This window comes from Ctenopharyngodon idella, chromosome 4 (assembly GCF_019924925.1).
Source record: "Ctenopharyngodon idella isolate HZGC_01 chromosome 4, HZGC01, whole genome shotgun sequence".
NCBI lineage: Eukaryota > Metazoa > Chordata > Actinopteri > Cypriniformes > Xenocyprididae > Ctenopharyngodon > Ctenopharyngodon idella.
In genome coordinates this window covers 18,266,720-18,282,221 of record NC_067223.1, presented here as the reverse complement: position 1 = coordinate 18,282,221, position 15,502 = coordinate 18,266,720, and the positions used below count along the sequence as shown (strand labels likewise).

Below are 15,502 nucleotides of genomic sequence, written 5' to 3'. Positions count from 1 at the left end.
CCCAGTATAATACTGTAAATTCTATTTACAATAAATAACTGTAATTCAATTTGCATCATGGGAATTTTCTGTGACGTCAAACACCAAATACAGTGATTTACTGTATTTTCAATAAATAAAGTATAATACTGTGTTTACCACAACGGCCTCTTTGGCGGCATTTGGACCGTCGGGATTTGCTTTATGATTATGACCAGCAGTGCAGCATTGCAAGTTTTGCCCGAGGAGAGAGCTCACTGTTCCGGAGAACATATGAACTGTGTCCAGGCACCCTGCGAAGATTTTTTCATCACCGTGAGAATAAGGAAGAACAGCAAACAAGCAAGGTAAATATATATTAGTGTGTGTGATTGATTGTACTACCCATGGTTGCACCACAATTTTACCTAGGTCAACATTTGCTTGTCAGCATTGACGCTAAAAATTGAGGTCAACATAGCCTATGTTTTGTTTAAAAAAAAAAAAAAAATGTGATTTGAACTTACTGAATTACCGATTAAAATCAAGATTTTTTTTTATCGAGCGTTAAGCTTAAGACGAAGTTAGTTCGTAAATTAACGTTGGCCACTGTTTGCTAAAATAACGTTTAAAAATTTTCATTTAGACACAATGTCGTTTTTTCTTTTTCTCATTTTTGACAATTGGGTCGACAGGATTTGCTTTACGATTTAGATTAGGAACCAGCAGTGCAGCATTGCAAGTTTTGCCCGAGGAGAGGGCTCACGGACTCCGGAGACGGTTAACGTATGCTTGTCAGCATTGGCGTTAAAAACTGAGGTAAATCTAATGTTTTATTTTAAAAAAGACTTTATTGAGTTTATTGAATTACCGATTAAAATCAAGATTGTTTTTTATCGGGCACAGTTAAGCTTACATAAAGACGAAGTTAGTTAGTAAATTAACGTTGGCCACTCCTTGCGAAAACAACGTAGTTTTATTTACATTTCGTTTAGTCACAGTGTAGTTTTTTCTTTTTCTCATTTTTGACATTTGAATCGACAGGATTTATTTTACGTTTTAGATTAGAAACCAGCACAGCAGCGCCGCAAGTTGTGTCTGAAGAGGGAGCTCACAGTTCCAGAGCTGATATTTGAAGATTTTTGTCAGTTTATTAAATTAAATCAAAATGATTTTTAACAAGCAAAGTTTACCTTACATTTACATTGTTAGCTAATGTGATATTTTCTGTCTTTCTCCCCCTCAAATTTTACATTTGGATTGACATTAGTGATGGGGAGTCGACTCCAAAAGAGTCGATTCCTCGACTCTCAATAGCTCTAGTGTCGGAATCGACTCCAGGACAAGAATCGACTTCCAGTATCGACTCTGTAGACGTGCTGATGTGGCAAAGAGTATAGAACCCAAGAGGCGACACTCTGACACTTTTTGGGCAACAGTCACTAGGTGGTGCTCCGGTAGCGCGGCCGCCATTATGGAGTGAAAATACTAACTGGACCATAGAATCCTTCTTACGCATCCAAAATCGGCAAATTTCACTGCCAAATCAGAAGCGCAAAGGAACATTTTTCAAATGAAATCATCAGTAAATTTTATGGACCTACAGTAAATGTTGTATTGTCTTATATGTTTTATTTTACCAGTTGGGGAATCCAACCATTCAACCATCTGAGGTAACGTAGTTAGCCTACTTTATTGAGTATTTCCATTTTATGCAACTTTACGCATTTATTAATAGTAAAGTCCGCACTGGATCGCTCTTAAGTATGTACCAATGTTTCTTCAGACCTGACACTTTTTTCACATTATAGAGCTAGAAATATTAGAGATTTTTTGGTCAAATCTGATACTTTCATTAAGACTAATTCTCAGGTACGTATAGATAAGGACATTGGGTTTGTTCCTTGCCTTAGGTGTGCGGCATGTAGGAACAAGACGAACAGAAAAGTTAGGACACGTATAATTGAACATATGAGTACAATCAGAAGAAATGACCAGAAATCTCCAGTTGCCCATCATTTTAATGATATGTCGCATTCAGTTTCGGATCTAGATTTTGTGGTAATTGAGCACATTACATCGTCGCGCAGAGGTGATAATATAGAGCGGAAACTTTTACAGAGAGAGTGCAAATGGATTTTTGATCTTAAATGTTTACATCCTTTAGGTATGAACGAAGAACTGATTCTCAATTGTTTTTTGTAAACAACAAACGGTACTAATATACACACACACGATGTGGTGTACCAAAAAATTATAATCATAACCTTAATCTCCATACCAAAATCCCAGATGGCCAGACAATGATTCATCTTTTATAAATCGTTAAAATATTAAATGTCTGTGACGCTGTGAGCATGGAGACTGTTGTGTAGACTGTAAATATTTAAAATGGCTAACTTTAAAATGTTAAATGTTTGATATGAATTAATAGCGCTCATAAACGGCCGTCGTGATGATATTCTCAAGTGAAACAAGTCAGGGCTTGGACCCAGAAACGGCGTTCCTTACGGCACGACTTATAACAAGCGGATTATAACTAAAAGTAAATGGAGTCGAGGAGTCGACTCCGCCGACTCCAAGATTAGGAGTCGGGAATCAAAGTTGACTTCAAAAAACCCGGAATCGAACACCCCTAATTGACATGATTTGTTTTACATTATAGATAAGGAACCAGCACCGCAGGTCTTGCCAGAGGGAGGAGCTCACAGTTCCGGAGCTGAACATAGACACACCTTACTAAGATTTTTAAGAAAAATAATAAAGACCAGCAAGGTAAAGAAAAGAAAAAAAAAGAAAGAAAAAGCAGGGATGGGGGATTATATTTACATTCAGAAATAGGATAGAGATCCATTGAAATATAATACTTTTGCATCAGAAATTCCATTGACAAGACTTATAGCAGTATGTTTAGCTGTAAAGTTTGTAGCCACCACACTGACAATTTAAAAACCTTCTATGCCCATGCAAAAAGTCATAGAAACTTGGCTAACTACAGGTTTTCATGTGGCATAGAACACTGTCCTGGTAATTTCAGGACGTTTTCTGCATTAAAGTCCCACATGCACAGAAATCACCCACCTGCTATCACTGTGTCACAAAGACAAAGCATTTATCAGCATAGTGGTAACTGCAAATGCAGTGTTCAAGGATGTGATTATGTGGCCGATAATGTTTCCTTGTTGTGCATCCATTTGAGATTACACATACGGAATGGCAAAAAAGTCACTTGTCCTTTTGAGGGATGCTCAAAATATTTTAGAGTAAGGTCATCCTTTGCTATACACATATCTAGGAAACACAGGCAGTCATTTGTAGCAAAGCCACAAGCACAACGAGATACTGATGTCCAAGTCCAAGACATCCAAGTCCATGATGTTTATCCATCTCTTGATAGTCATGGAACAAACCCAGATTTGAATTTAAATTGCATTGTTTTATTTAAAACTACAGTCCAAACTGCTTTTGCCAGCCACAACAGTACAGTGCATTGTTGAGGAATTTCAGGAGGTCCATAGCAGTGGAATGAAGCAAGTGCTTAAAAAAGTAGAGGAGAAACTGGCAGGGCTAAACATAACTAAGGAAGAAATACAGAAAATAATTAAGGAACTTGAACAAGAGGATCTTTTAACTATTTGCAATGAAGGTGTCTTGAGATCAGACACAATGCCATTTTACAGGAATCATCATCCGTGTCAGTTACACTGTACCTGGATGCCTTTGAGGTGACAAACCCCCTAGGCTCTGGAAAAAAGAAACATAAAATCATGGCAATGTACATGACACTTGGGGAAATACTACCACATAATCGGTCCACTGTTGATCCAGCACAACTTGTTTTGCTATGCAGAGAGCAGGATTTTAAATGTTTTGGTCAGGACAAGATATTTTCCCGTCTTATTGCTGACCTAAAAGACTTAGAGGATTCAGGCTTTCAGCTGGAAGATGGAAGGTACCTTAAGGCATCACTGATTGCTATATGTGGCGATAATCTCGGTTCCCACTGTGTTGGTGGATTCACAGAAAATTTCAGCTGTAGCAAGAACTTTTGCAGGTACTGTCTGATTAACAGAGAGACATTTGCCAAATAGCCACTGGTATTTGGCCCTCCACGAACACGTGAAAATTATAACGACAGTGTTCAACAATTGACCTCTGAACATGACTTAATAGATGGAATCAAATTTGATTCCTATTTCAACTCACTTAAGCCTTTTCATGTCTCCAGTGGTCTTCCTCCATGTCTTGGGCATGACCTTTTTGAAGGACTAGTGGCAAATGATTTGGCCCTCTATATTGAACATTTGGTCAATTCTGAAAAACATCTCACCTATGACCAGTTAAATCAGGCCATCGCACAAGCAAAACTTCTAGGTAGTGACTCGCAAAACAAACCATGTGAGATTAAAGAAAAGGCAAAAAAGCTCAGTGGTTCAGCCACTCAGAATTGGTGTCTTTTATGGTTATTGCCAGTTCATGTTGGTAGATGGATCAAAAATCCTATGGAAAGTGAGGTTTGGCAGTTGTGCCTTAAGCTAAAGGAAGTAACTGAATTCATCTGTGCTCCAAAAATTCACCAAAATGAGATCGCATATCTGAAAGTTTTACTTGAGGAATATGTATATTTACGGAAAAGCATGTTCCCTGACCACCCTCTCAAACCAAAACATCACTATTTGTTGCATTATCCTGACCTCATACTTAAATTTGGCCCACTGATACGCGTGTGGACACTAAGGTTCGAAAGCAAGCACGCCTATTTCAAGGAGTGTGCCAGAAAGCTTTATAATGTTTTTACACCTAAGTAAGACACTGGCAGAAAGACACCAGCTTCTTCAATCATATCTAGGTTGTGGTCAGTTATTCCCACCTCCCATTCAGGTTGCTGTTGAAGCAAGATTATTGCAAGATTATTATCCACTGCCAGTGTGCAACATCTTGGACCTCCCTACAGTTTGCTTGCATCACTCAGTGTGTTCTTCAATCTAGGTAGGTATGGATGCTGAATGCATACAAGAAATTCAGAGAGTGCTACCTGAATTGGACTATGAGGGGTTGATGGCTGTCATTGAACACCTGTCATCAGTTGTTGGAGTCACAAAGAAAGAAGACCTTGCCTTTATTGAGAGGGATGACTTCCAGCATCATTTAACACCAATACAGTGCCATAAAGTCATCCAAGCCTTCAAACAAAAAGGTGAGAAAAAGCACATCTAAAGCAATGTAAAATGTTAAAGATATTGTATGAGGCATCTCTCTAGAAAAAAGCTTGAGACACTAAATTCCAGTTCTGGGGATCCACCTCCCAGCATGTTTTAGATGTCTCCCAGTTAAACATGCTAAGAAGCGGATGAGCTGAATCAGGTGTTTGAATTAGTTATACGTCTAAAACATTCTGGTATGTGGGTCCCCGGGACTGGAGTTGAGAAACACTCTGTTAAACTTCCGGATTAATGTAATCTCTAAATGACAAAAGAGAAAGGGCAAACAAATGATTAGTTATTTGGGCACAACACCCTGAAAAATAACCACTAATATTTTATTGTTTAAAAAAAAAAAGTAAAACAGATTTAAGAATCACTAATAAAACAATTTTAAGTTTTCTTATCTGTAAACTGTACATACTGTAAATAAAATGCACTTGTAAGTATCTGTTAATGTATTTTTTCTCTTCTAAGAACTGAGTGGTAGAGCTGACACTGATGTCAGCTGTGTGCCAAATGAACAGACAGTGCTCTTATCATCCTTGAACCCAAAGCCGACAGATGAACATTCCTACTTTACATCTCCTCGTACACAACCCCACTCTACTGGATTACCTTTTACAAATGCACAGAACTCATGGGTCAGCCAGTTCAGTATTCCTTGGGATATATTCCTATGGGATATATTCCTTGGGATATATTCCAATATTCCTAAGCCTGCTTCACTCTCACAGGCAATATTAACAGGGCACAGGGCTAACCCTGCCGACAGACGAACAATGGTGAGAACTGTGGTGGCTGCCATGCAGAAACACTGTCCAAATCCTAACAGGGCTGCCTGCGTAGAGATAGCGAAAATGATTGTGTCAAAATATCCTTTGACCTTTGCAGACACAAATGAGGAAGGTAAACAGTTGGGAATAAGTTACTATTCACTTGTTAGTCAGCTTAAAACAAGAGTTGAGCATGTTAACCGCAACAATGTAAGTGAGAGAATACGGAGAACAAGGACAACGGCAACAACAGAACTTAGTAATGGCACTACCGCCAAAACAGTAAGGTGCAAAGTAGACAGCTATGGCTGCACAAATTGGCAGCCGAAAGGTCTCCCAGAAGGAGAGACAGTTGGCTCCTTAGAAGAAAGAAGAAAAAATATGGTCACCATGTTTCAGTCTGCTGGCCCCAGAGCTGCGGACATGCCAGATATTGACAATTCAATGAGATTGACATACATCTATCAACGTCACATGATAAACAGCTGCCCTCCCCCCAGTATAAATGTGATTGAAGAACAGTGGCCTTTCCTCTTTACAAAAAGAGGACTCTGTGCCCATTTCAAAACTCTCACAGGTATTGATATCTCTGATCGAGTAGGACAGGCTCTTCAAACCAAGGGAAGAGGATCATAGATTTTTTCCAAAGACAGACTCAGAACAGAGACATTCATTGTCTTCTACGGGACATTGAGAGCGACACAACGACCATGCAGCATAGCCGGACCAGCATAGCAGCAGTGCTTCTTTTGATGAAGCACTTTCTTGAAAGAAAGGATTCCATTGTAGCGTCTGGACCAATCAGGCACACAATTATTCATTATATTTAATGAATTACCCATAAACTCACTCTATCAAAGTTCTGTGAACCAATCCCCCTAAAACTGCAACTAGCATCCCAAACGTAGCTAACACACAGGCAGAACTAGGTGTCCTGTTACAGATACATGGCACTTTTACGATCAGAAAGAATTTTGCAGAGACTAGTGACTCTGACTTCATTCTTTCTGAGGAGGACAAATAAACTCTCTTAATCCTATGTATTCTCTATATAACCACTTGGGAAATGTATAAACATGTATCCAATTTTCCCATCTCAAGACTTTCCTTTTATAGGCTTTATTCTATGTATTAATTCTCTCCTTTGAACTATTTTGGTATTAATGTTCCAGAGTTGCAAATGTACAGTTACCTGAAATTACATTGGTAGCATGTTTGGTATCTACGGACTCCAACTTTTGTTTCCTATTTGGTAATTTATGTTACATGTTACTAACTCTGTGATACATTAGTATTATAAGAATCTAGAAGGTTCTTCTCTCATTCATCCAATCCAGTTTCTTATGCTAATATCCTGCCAAAGTCACAAAGACTCGTAAAATTCCCTCCGAGGGGGCAACTCCTTATTGGCTGGGACATCTTAAGAGGGTGTGACATCTTCACTCCTTATATTCACTGATCACAAGATCAAGCTTTCTTCTCTTTTACTGACAAATGCTGATGTTAAGATGATGCTGTGAGAAGCTAGAAGCTTCTAAGGAACCCCCAAGCTTGTGCCAGGCTTCGGCCTAGACCTTCCATTCACCAAAGATCCTCTGAATCCAACTGGTTCTCTTTCATCAAGACAATATCAGCAAAGATTCAATGGGAGCCTCCACAAATCGCATCAGGACAGTTTTAATTTAACTTGGAGAGACATGCAACTATCAAACTTAGTCTCATTATCTGATACATTGAATATCCTTACCCCTTTTAAAGAAGGGCCTGTTAAAACTAAACTGATGGTTTGCTCAAGGCTGTTGATCTGCTGAATTTCAAACAATGCTGTAACTTCTTGCTTTCCTATACTCTGCTTCAACTCTCTCTTTCCTTTGGTAAACTGTATGCATGTATGTGTGTGAATGTTAGAGTAATTAAGTGTTTAGTCTAGTTAATAAAGTCTTGTTCTTAAAGTTTTTATAAAGTTTTTCACTTCCTTGTAGCTGTAGCTAGCCATGTACCATGTTTTTTTTTTTTTTTTCATAAATTATATTTCATCTAACAAAATAATTTTAAAAAAGTGTGTTTTTCCATGACTGCTTAAATTCCAGAAGATAATATTATCTTCTGGAATTTAAGTAGTTCTGGACAAACACGATTTTTGGATTATTTTGGCAGATGAAATATAATTTATGAAAAAAACATGGTAACACTTTACAATAATGGTCCGTAACTATGCAGGATTAATACCTAAATTGGAATAACTAGATACAAGATTAACTAACTAATAAGTAATAGTAAATGTAAGACTGAGATATTTCTTTATTATGTAATCAGTAATTACTGAATGAGATTGGCCTCATTAAAACTAATAATTATGACAATTTTATACAATTTTTTTACTAAATTAATTACTAATCACAACATTAATGTGTGTCTGAGAAATAATAAATTGTCTTTTTTACTCAAAACATGGTCATAAAATCCATTACTAATTACTCAAGTGTTAACTAGTCAAAAATTTTTTTTTACTAAATTATTTACTAATCACAACATTAACATGTGTCTGAGAAGTGTTAACTTCTAGTGATCTGGACCAGTATTTTAAAGTGAAAAAGGTTTTTTTTTTCTTTTTTTCTCCACTTTAAAATACTGGTCCAGATCACTAGAAGTTAACACTTCTCAGACACATGTTAATGTTGTGATTAGTAAATAATTTAGTAAAAAAAAAAATTATAAAATTGTCATAATTATTAGTTCTTAATGAGGCCAATCTCATTCAGTAATTATTGATTACTTAATAACCATCTCAGTCCTAAATTTACTATAACTTACTGATTAGTTATTCTTTTTTCCATATTAGTAGTAGCCATAGTGTTACTGTAGAACTACTCATTTGTCCTGCTTTACTTCCTGCATAGTTACCTATAAAATTCTGTCATCAGTTACTCACCCTCAAGTTGTTCTAAACCTGTATAAATTTCTGGTTGCACTTTATTTACACTACGTGCACTTACCTGTACTTATAGTTTACTTACCTAAGAAAGTACTGGGTGATATAAGGTAAGTACATGGGTTAAGGTTAGTTTTAGGGGTAGGTTCAGGGTTAGTGCCTAGTTATTACCCAGTTATTACAATTACTATCATAAGTACATAGTAAGTACATGGGGAACAGGACTGTAAAATAAAGTGCTACCAAATTTCTTTGTTCTTCTGAGCACAAAAGAATATATTTTGAAGAATGTTTGTAACTAAACTTTGAGGCACCATTCACTTCCATAGTTGGGAAAAAAAAAAAAACTATGAAAGTGAATGGTGCCCCAAAACTGTTTGGTTACAAAAATTCTTCAAAATATATTCTTTTGTGTTCAGAAGAACAAGGAAATTTATACAGGTTAAGAACAACTTGAGGGTGAGTAAATGATGACAGAATTTTCATTTTTTTTGGGTGAACTATCCGTTTAATAAAGGACCATTATTCTAAAGTGTTACCAAAAACGTTTAAAGCAAAGGCATTCATGGTTAAGAAATCTAAAATGCCTTTATTCACTCATGGCTTAAGAAATACCGCAAACAGTTTTAAAAACAAATTTAAGCCTGTTTTTAAGATTCTTTTGTATTTCAATTGTATAGTAAAATTCCTTCTCCTTTACATTTTATTCAGATTAATTATGAATTTTATTGTATTTAAATATAGTGTAATGGTTTTTTTTTTTTTCTTACTTTAATTTTCTCTTGCTTAAAGGTTTTTCGTGAGGATAAACCCAGAGGAGGGAACAAAATGCACCGCCAAAACCGGAGTGAGTCGGAAGACGGGAAGTTGTGAAGAGGAAGACCACAGTAATCAACAACAGAGTGTCATCCTTCCTTCGCCACCTAATGGAGTTTGAGTGGAAAAACTTGGACTAGGTGAGATGCTTCTTAAAAGGATATGTACCGTATACAGACACTATTCAGTTTGAGGATATTTAAAGGGTTAGTTCACCCAAAAATGAAATTTCTGTCATTAATTACTCACCCTCATGTCGTTCCACACCCGTAAGACCTTCGTTTATCTTTGGAACACAAATTAAGATATTTTTGATGAAGTCCTGAGAGGTATATGATCCAAACATAGGCAGCAATGTCACTGCACATTTTGAGGTCCAGAAAGCTACTAAAGACATATTTAAAACAGTTCATGTGACTACAGTGGTTCAACCTTAATGTTATGAAATGATGAGAATACTTTTTGTCTGCAAAAACAAAACAAAAATAACTACTTTATTCAACAATTTCATCTGGCCAATACTGAGCCGGCGTTCGGACGTAAACAAGGAAGCCTGCACTGCGTCAACAAGACTGACAGGGTAGAGAAGAATTTGTTGAATAAAATCACTATTTTTGTGCACAAAAAGTATTCTCGTCTCTTCATAACATTAAGGTTGAACCACTGTAGTCACATGAACTGTTTTAATGATGTCTTTAGTACCTTTCTGGACCTCAAAATGTGCAATGACATTGCTGCCTATGTGTGGATCAGATACCCTCAGATTTCATCAACAATATCTTAATTTGTGTTCTGAAGATGAACAAAGGTCTTATGGGTGTGGAACGACATGAGGGTGAGTAATAAATTACAGAAATTTCATTTTCAACTAACCCTTTAACTAAAACTAGTGCAATATACAGGTAATCCATCATGCAATAAAGGTTACAATATTGTTTTTGATTAAATAGTTTGTGAAATTGTGTTGGGTTGATTCAGTAATATGATAATTTTGGAGGATGTAGTTTGTGCTGCTACTATTATGTACTGGCAGTTTTCTATTGTTTTTTTTAAACTCTATATCAATTCTGTTAAGTTAAATAACAGAAACACCTCTGTAATATGCAATCAGGTTCAGCATCACTACAAAGTACATTCTTCAAAATATTCATAGCGTTGAATCACCACCTCCCTGAAACAGTTTCAACAAAAACTGAACATTTAATTTCACATCTTCATGAAGGCATTGCAGGACTGGATTAGACAGCATATGTTCAGCTAGGTGTACCTCAAAGTGTTAACTAAGTGTATACAATACTGTTTTACCATATGATGAAATGTAATAGGATTCATTTTTAGGATTTTTTATTAAATTCCATGAGTGTGTACTCAAATTTTAAATGACTAAATTTATATCTTTATTCTTACCTAGAGGGACTTCTGACAGATTCCTTGCCATAATGGAGCAGATTTCTGGTTGTTTGAAATCATCAGTGTGCTAGTTGTATTGACTTCCAAAATCGGTACAGATGAGAAACTTCAGTACTTGTGTACTTTCATAATTCATTGGCTTTTGACGTTTATATTTTAGTCATGTATATGAGTATTTTACACCAAAGTTTCAGTATTCTTAAGTGACTGTGTTATTTCTAATGTAATTTCCTATGAATTTAATGAATTTCATACTTTAACGCACTTTGTTAATTAAATTTTTTTTTTTGTCAATTCTTTAATTCAGTGCTTTGTTAATGGATGTAAATGTTAAATCCAGTAATCAAAGGACAAAGAAAATGTTGCTGTTTTTGTGTGTGTGTGTGTGTGTTTGTGTGTTCTTAGTTAATATACGGTTTTATATGCAGTGTCCAGTTATACATGTAAATTCATGCTCTTTATTTTAAATGATTTTCTGAAAATAAGATTTGAATTGAGAATGTTTTAAAGTGAACTTTTTCACACATTTACATGTTCAAGTTTAAGCATTTGCAATGTTTTAAATAAAGAATTTCATATTTCGTAATAATTGTGTCTGTTTGGACTAAATGTGTAGCACTTGTGTAGGATAAAAAAATTATAAAAATGTCATTTTAATTTAGTAAGAATTAATGATTGAATAGGATTAAAATTAATGTACTGTTAACCAAGGTTTTTTACAGTAACGGTACTGTATTACATGATTACAGTAACATGTAATTACTGTAAAACTGAAATGCGGTTATTGTACTGTAAATCTCAAATACAGTAACTTACTGGCAACAGTGTTTTGGATTAACACTGTTGCCAGTAAGTTACTGTAAAAACCCCTTGAAATGTCTAACAGTGTAAGTCAACAAGTTTTGATCAGCATTGATTCGTCAAAGAAACCCATGCAGTTTGTTCCTCTGAGCCAAACAGGAACGATTGTTGATGCTTAGTCCCACCCCTGTCTACTGTCTACTCAACCAATAAATATAGGATTTGGTCTTTTGAACCACTAATTACAATTTCTTTGGAAATTTGAACAAATGCAAACTGAAAGTAGTTGTGTCTGTGCATATTTGCGTGCATGAAAACAAACACAAAACAACAACTTTGGCATAACACAAACCAAACAAAAGGACAAAACAGCAGTACACTTTGGATGAGGCATTGTTTGTTTATGTTTTCAAATGAGTCGCTAAACAGTGTCCCGGTGGAATAGATTTCGACGGAGATAATTGGCACAGCCAAGAGTTTGTTTTGTTTACGTAAATACTTACAACCTGAATTCCGGAAATGTTGGGACGTTTTTTAAAATTTGAATAAAATGAAAACTAAAAGACTTTCAAATCACATTAGCCAATATTTTATTCACAATAGAACATAGATAACATAACAAATGTTTAAATGGAGAAATTTTACACTTTTATCCACTAAATGAGCTCATTTCAAATTTGATGAGTGCTACAGGTCTCAAAAAAGTTGGCACGGGGGCAACAAATGGCTGAAAAAGCAAGACATTTTGAAAAGATTCAGCTGGGAGAACATCTAGCAACTAATTAAGTTAATTGACATCAGGTCTGTAACATGATTAGCTATAAAGGGATGTCTTAGAGAGGCAGAGTCTCTCAGAAGTAAAGATGGGCAGAGCTGTGAAAGAGTGCGTAAAAAGATTGTGGAATACTTTAAAAACAATGTTCCTCAACATCAAATTCCAGCGTTATCAGCATTCAGTTCAAAAGCCAGCATCTCTAATGGTATGGGGGTGTGTAAGTGCATACGGTATGGGCAGCTTGCATGTTTTGGAAGGCACTATGAATGCTGAAAGGTATATAAAGGTTTTAGAGCAACATATGCTCCCCTCCAGATGGCGTCTATTTCAGGAAAGGCCTTGTGTATTTCAGCAGGACAATGCAAAACCACATACTGCAGCTATTACAACAGCATGGCTTCGTTGTAGTAGAGTCCAGGTGCTGAATTGGCCTGCCTGCAGTCTAGATCTTTCACCTATAAAGAAAAATACGTCAAAGATGACCACAAACTCTTCCGCAGCTGGAAACCTATATCAGGCAAGAATGGGACCAAATTCCAACACCAAAACTCTAGAAACTCATAACCTCAATGCCCAGACGTCTTCAAACTGTTTTGAAAAGAGGAGATGCTACACCATGGTAAACATGCCCCCGTCTCAACTATTTTGAGAGCTGTAGCAGGCATCAAATTTGAAATGAGCTAATTTTGTGCATAAAATTGTAAAAAAAATTGTAAAATTTCCCAGTTTTTCCCTGTGAATAATTAGCAGTGGAATGTCTAACAACCTATATGTGAAAACACGATAGTGCTGCTGATTGCTTTTTTAAGAAAGCTCTTCCTGATGAGGTTTTGTTGAAAGTGTATTGTGAGAGAACAGGATAAGAAACCTTTAAGCCTCAAGGTCACATTCAGGCAACCTCTTCTAATGACTTTTTTCACTCTCTTTCTCCTTAAGAACCATATGTGTGTGTGTTAACTAACAATAGCAAATGAAAATAACACCCCAACCATTGTCTTTTGTTTTAATTATGGAAATCTGTACACAAGGAGCTTCTATCTAGTATGCCTGGAGATATTAATATGCAGATTTACAGGTACATATTTGGACCACCTAAAACAAATTTTTCTCAGAACATTTTGCCAATTACTTAGTGTCACAGTAGCACTTTAATTTGTATGTATTTTTTATCACTTGGTGTGATATACAGTCAAACTCCTGTTTTGGAGTTTAGCCCAGACGCATATACACAGCACATTATCAGCACAATCCAACCTTTCCTCATATTTAGAGAAGCTTTTGATACTTGGCCATTTGGATTTACAAGGCACATAGCTCTAGATTTACATAATCTGTGAACACACATTTTAAAGTTCTTTCACATAGTATCAGTGAAATGTCCAATATATTTTTGTTCATTGTTGTTTACTGTTTGATAAAAATTTGATAATTAAACAATATCATGCGATCAAGCATTGTTGTTCTGATTATCAGCTGTGATTTAGTAATACAGATACAATCGACCACAGATACAAGCACTGATATTCAGAGCATGATTGCGACAAGTGAGTTATTCCTTTTAGACAATAAACTAGACTAATAAATAAGAAGTTCATATTTAGTAACTTACATTTTAGACAGAATATTACCAGAATATTGCCTATATTTGCTTCAGTAAAGAAAATAGTTCCAAGCGTCAGTTACTTAATGATATCTATTCCACCTTATGATGCAATGTACAGCATTGTTCTCATAAAGAAGATTTAAAGCGCAAAGATGTATCAATACCTTCACTTGTGTAACAAAATCCAAATTTGAATAGTTTTTATGGACTACTGAATTTCTCCAATGATTCAATGCAGACAAATGTCTCAAGACATTTAAGGGTGTGGTGTTTTAACCTGGGACATATTTCTGAAAGCAGATTATGCAACATACCTGGATACATAAGTACCAACTTATTATATAAACATAACCTCCTCCAGAGAAGGGGTAATTTACTTCAGAGGTTTGGAGTGCTGCAGGGATGAAGAATTTTTGTTGGAAAAAACCCAGAAATGAGTTAACGTTTAGCATTTCTTGTTCCATCATCCTGCAGTCAATGGATTTTTGGTTAAATGGCTGAAATAAACTCTGTGGTTAACATTTTATTCTACGACCAAATATATCAGTAATATACTCTTGTGATTTTTTTTTAAAGCTTTTACATGTCTTGAAAAAGGAGGTTGTTAATGAGTTCCTAAATGCGACTACAGAGGTTGTTGGGGATAGGTAAACTTATCTACTCACTAGTCTGCTTAGTGTTTACAATCTGCTCATGCAAAATTGCAAACAATCTATTTATTGAGGGCTTTTCACAATACACAAAAGGCAGCTACTGAAAATCATGATGTTACTGTTTATAACATCTTATCTTCATGCATTATAGTCGCATTGAGCAGATTAGTTGTAGGTGATAGTATAGTTTACATTTTGTGACGATACAAGCAATCAAGCAGTTGAGATAATGTATTTTACATACTATATATCGCCGTACATGAGTATACTGTATGTATGCAGATAAAGTTGGATACAAATATATATCAAGCTTATATATATCCAGCCAATATTTTCTATAGTGTATATTGTTTTTAGGGCTGTGAATTTAACCCGTTAATTAGATTATTTAATTACGGAAAAGATAACGCATTAAAATTAACGCTTTTAACAAACTTGCCCCACCCCTAGACCTACATAGGTCATCTGACATTTTATACAGTTGACTGATGATGAATATGATGCAGGGCAACTCACTGTGTGATATAGCCTATAGAATGCAGTTAGAATGTCCATAAAATTTGAGGTAAGAAAGGCA

General features: G+C 35.8%; 1 protein-coding gene and 1 pseudogene across 1 annotated transcript in view; both read left to right on the top strand.

The window, feature by feature from the left end:
• LOC127510588 (gastrula zinc finger protein XlCGF8.2DB-like) overlaps nucleotides 1–15,502 on the top strand; it is a 445,238-nt gene that overhangs the window by 25,100 nt on the left and 404,636 nt on the right. The gene's annotated exons all lie outside the window — the stretch shown is intronic.
• LOC127511448 (uncharacterized) lies at nucleotides 5,942–6,765 on the top strand (annotated as a pseudogene).